The sequence below is a fragment of the Gracilinanus agilis genome, chromosome 1 (genome assembly GCF_016433145.1).
Source record: "Gracilinanus agilis isolate LMUSP501 chromosome 1, AgileGrace, whole genome shotgun sequence".
Lineage (NCBI taxonomy): Eukaryota > Metazoa > Chordata > Mammalia > Didelphimorphia > Didelphidae > Gracilinanus > Gracilinanus agilis.
The window spans coordinates 438603120-438609119 of NC_058130.1; the positions used below are offsets into that span (position 1 = coordinate 438603120).

General features: G+C 33.7%; 1 protein-coding gene across 1 annotated transcript in view; it reads right to left on the reverse strand.

The window, feature by feature from the left end:
- Window positions 1–6000, reverse strand: part of SEMA5A (semaphorin 5A) — a 445552-nt gene that overhangs the window by 103505 nt on the left and 336047 nt on the right. The window lies entirely within an intron of this gene.

Sequence of the window (6000 nt, forward strand, 5' to 3'; positions counted from 1 at the left end):
ATATTCTTTATATCATTGATGATGATGAGGATGATGATGAGGATGATAAATTAAATTTAATAGCATTCTAAATTTTGTAAAAGAAAGTAATACATCCTCACATATAAGTCTCAAAACAATTCTTAAAAAGCCCCCATCTGTATCATTGCCCCCATGTTGCAGTTAAGGAAAAGAAGGCACTAAGAAGGAAGTAACTTGATTATGGTTATACAGCTAGTATGTTTTAAAGGTGGGATTTGAAATCAGGTATTCCTGACTCTATATGTCCAGTACTCTTTCGACCACATTATACATTGCTGTTTCTCTTGATCCTTGGTATTCTTTTACCCAATTCCTGGTGGATCCTCTGAATTTACTCATATTTAAAACTTTTTAAAAAATGTTCAGTACTAAATCTGAAATTTACATATTTAAAATTCCTACTTTTGGTATTTAAATGCTGAGAGATACAACTTTCTATAAATTACTGACTTTAGTCTGAAGGTTGTTTAGTACAAAAGAGGAGGCAATATGGTGGAGATGAAAGAGCACTGGATTTGGAATGAGAAGACTTGTGTTCAAATCTTGACTCAGGTAAGTGACCTTGAAAGGCACTTATCCTTTATAGGATATCCAGAAAGTAAAATGAAGAGTCTAAATCTAGTACCTCTGAATTTCTAGGTAACTTAATGGTTACATGAAGTAGAAATTGTGTGGTACTAGAATATTGGAGAGAAGATTTAAATTCTAGTAATCTACCTGCAAAGAATAGCCTACCAAACAAAATACAGAGCATAATACTTAGCTCTCTTTGCTTTGCTAATTCCCAATCAGAAATAGGTATCATTCCTTTACCTGGGCAAAAGGCAGAAATTATCATCACTGTCATCATCACACATTCACACACAACCTATCTAACTGTAGAATGATTGCATTAATAGTCACTCTAGATACCAGTTAGTAAAATAATAATAATAATAATAATAATAATAATAAAGTGAGAAACTCCCAAAGGCACCCAAAACGAAGTCCAGGGTTTCACAGGCAATTAGTAGAAGTGATGATACTTCAACCAGGATTTCCTGTCAGGCCACTGTTCTTTCTATTAGGCCAGTGTTTAATCAAGAATGACAGTGGACCAAGAAAAATTGCCCTGTAAAATTATGAATATGAAGAAGTTAGAGAAACTTGTGAAGACTCCTATAAATAAATTCCAAGTTAAATAAGCAGAAACATTAAAAGTTTCTACTAAGACCCCAATAATATAAAGGAAATAACACAGAAAAACTAAGGAACTCTGATCAGTGCAGTGGCACCACTTTGGTGATCTCATGTTAGGGGATGGAGAATGAAGCTTGTCTCTTGCCTCTTGTCAGGGTGTGGTGGACAGTAGGCACAAAATAAGGCACCTTTTTAGACAAGAAAAGAGTATTGTTTTGTTTGACTCAACAAAACTTACTTGTTCACAGGAGGATTTTATAAGATGGGAAGGAGTCAAGAAGTGATGGTTACATGCATACAAAAATATATCTGTAATGTATATGTAATATGTACATATATACATATCCTTATATAATTTCCACAAATTGCATGTGTAAATCTAATATGTGTATCAATGAATATTTGTATATACACATATTTATACATAAACATTCAAAATATAATAAAATAAAGGACTTTACATAGATCTTTTTAGGATTTCAAGTTTATATTCTAAAATACAGTAACATGGACAAATGTATAGTGCAAAAATATTAAAACTTAAAGTAGATTAAGACTTCTCATAAATGTCCTTCCTGTGAAAGATGTTTTCTTTTTAGAGGTGGAAAACAAGGCTGAGTTTGGGGTAGAACTAAGAAAAGGAAACAGCAATTTCATGCCTAGATTGTATGATGGCTCCCCTCTGATCACTTCAGTATGGCTAAGCAGAGGAGGAAGGATTTCAGGAATAACAAATTATGCAAAAGAAAGAATTCAATATATGAAAAGAACAGGATGGCTGAGGATGTTTTTCTAGGTAGGGATGCTCTGGGAAAGAATGAAAATGGGAAATTATTGGAAGAGTGAACTAAAGAATAGATGCAACATAGAAAAAAAAACAGCAGAAATCTAATGCAGTAAAAATAATGAAAAAAGCAAGATAGCCTTGAAAAGGTTTTAAAATATATAAGATCGTCTTGGACTTATTCCAAAAGACCAAAAGTATGAAATTCTTCAATGAAATAAACCTGCTTTCAACACATAAGAAGTCTCCAAGATTCACACTAAACATACATGCCTTATGGATAAACAACTATTTCAGCCAAATGTTCTAAAGAGCAAACTCTGCTGGAGTCACTTTTTCTCTAAATCTATCTATCTATCTATCTATCTATCTATCTATCTATCTATCTATCTATCGTTTTAGCTAACAGTTTATCTGTCTGTCAGTTGGTCTGTCTATCTATCTCTGTCTACATATATGTATATGTATTTTATGTATATATTATTAATTATTAATATATTATACATGTATTATGTTTATATCTTCATATATTTATGTATATGTTGGAGGGCAATGTTGTGACAGTACAAATGAGAGTTGTCTAGACGAGGGAAGTAGAAAGAGGAATTGGGCCAAAGCATAGGTGATACAGAGGACAGAGTCCCAGGCCCAGAATCACGAATACCTGAGTTCAAATCTGGCCTCAGACACATAGTAGCTATGTGACACTGGGAAAGTCATTTAACCACTATTTTCCTCTGTTTCTCATATGTAAAATGGGGGACACAGTGGAGAAGGAAATGACAAACCACTTCAGTATCTTTACCACAAAAAATCCCATAGATAGAGTCCATGGGATCATGTAGAGTCAGGTATAACTTAATGACTGAACGACAAAATAGACTGAGTAAATTTTATGCAAAAAGAAGCAGGATTCATTGTACAGAATCAAAGGACAAAAATGAGTTAACGTTTCCTCCAAGTTACTTAGCTTGGGGTGTTAGATGATAGATAGTGGCAGTACCCACTTTGACTACTAAAACAGGCAATAAGGGGGAAAAAAAGAGCAATTTTTTCTTTTTCATGTCCAAATTGAATTCAGACTAGAAAATTTAATACAAAAAATCTGACAGGAAGACTATTAGAATAGTGTAGTGTTGAAATTAATTATAGGACCTGAATTCAAATCCTGTCTCTTTTGCTTACTACCTAAGACAATCTTGGGCAAATTGATTAGTTTTTTGGCTCAGTTCCATCATTTGCAAAAGGAAAGGGTTGGGCTAAAAGAACTCTAAATCTCTTCCAATTCTAGACTGCTTGAGGGGCCCCTAATAACTGAGAGATGGATTGGATCTTTTGATTTTCAATTAAATATTTTTCCCCTACCAGGTTTTATTTCAAAACTTTATTGTGTCTTGTCTCATTCTATAAACAGGAGCACAAAGCTAGGGCTTTCAAAATCTAGAAAGTTGAGACATTCTAGAATCATGTTCACAAATTTCTACTCCAAAAAAGTGCCTTGGGGAGAAGAAAATCTCCCTACCAAAGTACCTATATAATCTGCTTAACTTTTAAAACAAAATCGTCTTTGGAACTGAGCTTGCATTTTCTCCAAAAGGAATATAAATCATGCAGCACAAGAGCTGTCTTACATTTGCCTACACCAGCCAAGCTCTGTAAACACCAGGTATGTTTTCCTATTTAAAGATCTATGGCAGGAGTGAACCAGCGAGTTTTCAGGCACATTTTATTAAGGTCTTTAGTTTGGCTGCATTTCATGTAGCCAGTAACGGTTTTGTCCCCTTTGCTATTGTTTCTTTTCTAATTTCTTCTTTCTCAGGCCTAATGGTTTTTCTATTTTTATAGGAATTCTGCAAAACAAGCATTATAAGGATCTATGAAACTATTGCCCTCTGAAATCATCCTGTTTCTAGCAAGGTCAGAGGGGAAAGAGAAAATGCTAAGACTAGGACTAAGACCTTGTGTCTTGTGTCTTCAGCTACACAGTCAAAGAGGAATTGCCACCCTGGGAGAGACTGATGACACATTGAACCTAGCATCCTGTGTGCAATGAAATTTTACCTTAAAAGAAGCCAAACTTAAACTGTTCTTCCATGGGAGATATTTCTCTCAGTCCCACTAAAAACCAAGAAATGCTTTTTTAATCTCCTGTTTTAGACGAGGTAGTGACTCTTTAGAATATATTCTTAGTTACATCTAATTCTGAAAGACTAGAATAGTAGGGAAGAAAGAAGGCTCAGGACAGCCTTCTTCTGCATGTCCTTGGTCAGATGAAACCAGTTTCTAATCCTTTTTTGACAAAGCTATTCTCAGTGAGCATTTGGAAAATAAGTAAGAAGACTTGATAATATTCTCCTTCAAATTATAAGGGTTGTTTTTGCTTTTCAATAAGCAGCAAAATGGATTTTCTTAAAACATTCCTATTCTGTTGATGTCATTCTCTTATTCAATAAATGTAGGTGTCCCAATTAAATAAAATAGCAATTACAAAAGATCTTTGGGATTTAAAGTTCTTATGGCCAGGCCCCTTTCTATTTTTCTAGTGTTCTTATACTTTACTTCTAGCTACCTAGACTACAATATAGCTAAACTGACCTGATTTTCACTGAAGTGTCATACTCCATTTCTATACTATGGGATGAAAGACACTTTTCTGACTCTTATTCAATAATCCTGCTTAAATTTACTTAATATTAAATTGTTTTTATTCTTCAATCCAGAGATCTAATAACACAGCTCCTACCACAAGAAGGTCAAAGATGTTTTAAAAAAAGGTCCCATGTCCAACAATTGGGTGAACAAGTTATTTCTAAGAGTGTCATCTCTATTCACCACAGGATCAAGCAAAGATAAGTCTAGAAAGCCTGTGTTATACATCAACAACAAACTACCACTGGTTCTTAAGATTATCAGATCAAATGGAAAAGTATTTATTCTTTGATTCCTTATTTCAATTTTGGTAACTTATTCACTCAGAGGTTAGTTATTTCTTCCTTCTCTTTGCTTCCTATTTTATAAACACTTTGCTACTTCTCCATTGTAGAAAATATTAAGGAATATTTATGCTATTTCAGGTGAAGATTACTTTGAACAAAAGATATTTCAAAGTATTCACATAATTAGACATAGATTTTCATTTAGCAATAACAATTAAAAATCCTTTGAATACTGATGAATATTGTAAATGGGAGAATTTGCCATACATATAACAACATGTTGGTTCATTCATTTTATGGTAAAAATCAATTTGGTACATGGCATTTTTTTCATTTTTCATTTCCAAAGAATGTTTCCAAACTATAACCCTAATATTAGCTCTAGTGAAAAGTAGCTGCAACTTTGACCAATTTTCAGAACTTATAGTGTTTAGAAATATATGAAATGACTTTGTAAGTAGTTCAATTCCCTAAACAAAGTTTTTTATTACTCTGGAATGGGAATAGATAGATGGCCATGGCTTCTTTGCACCTTGATTTACCTTCTCAAATTTCTCCATCAATGGAATTAGGACATTTCTATCCTGACAGCATCTCTTTAGTATAGCAAAAGCAATAGAAGCAAATGTATGTACAGACAAATTTAGGAGTTGATATTTCCATTATGCAAAATCATCATTTTAACTTGTAAGGATCCAGGAAAATAAATCATTAAGCATTCTTTGTAATCTCATTACCCTTTCTGACTGTCCCTTTCACAGACTGCTTGTCAAGGAAAGCTGAATTTTCCTGAAATCTTTCAGGGGCACTGCTCCTTGCTATTCATCTTGTTAACAATACCCATTTATCCTAAAATTTCCATTTTCTTCCTGTTAATCTGGAGCACAAATTGGATTTTCATCTAGACAAAACAAATGGAAACTCTGTAACAAAAGGAAATTTAAAAAGTAAAAGTAATTAGGCTAGCCTACTTTGATCTGTGACCTTTCCCCAAGTACTAAACTTCTCTGTATCTCTCTCTCTCTCTCTCTCTCTCTCTCTCTCTCTCTCTCTCTCTCTCTTTCTCTCTCTCTCTCTCTC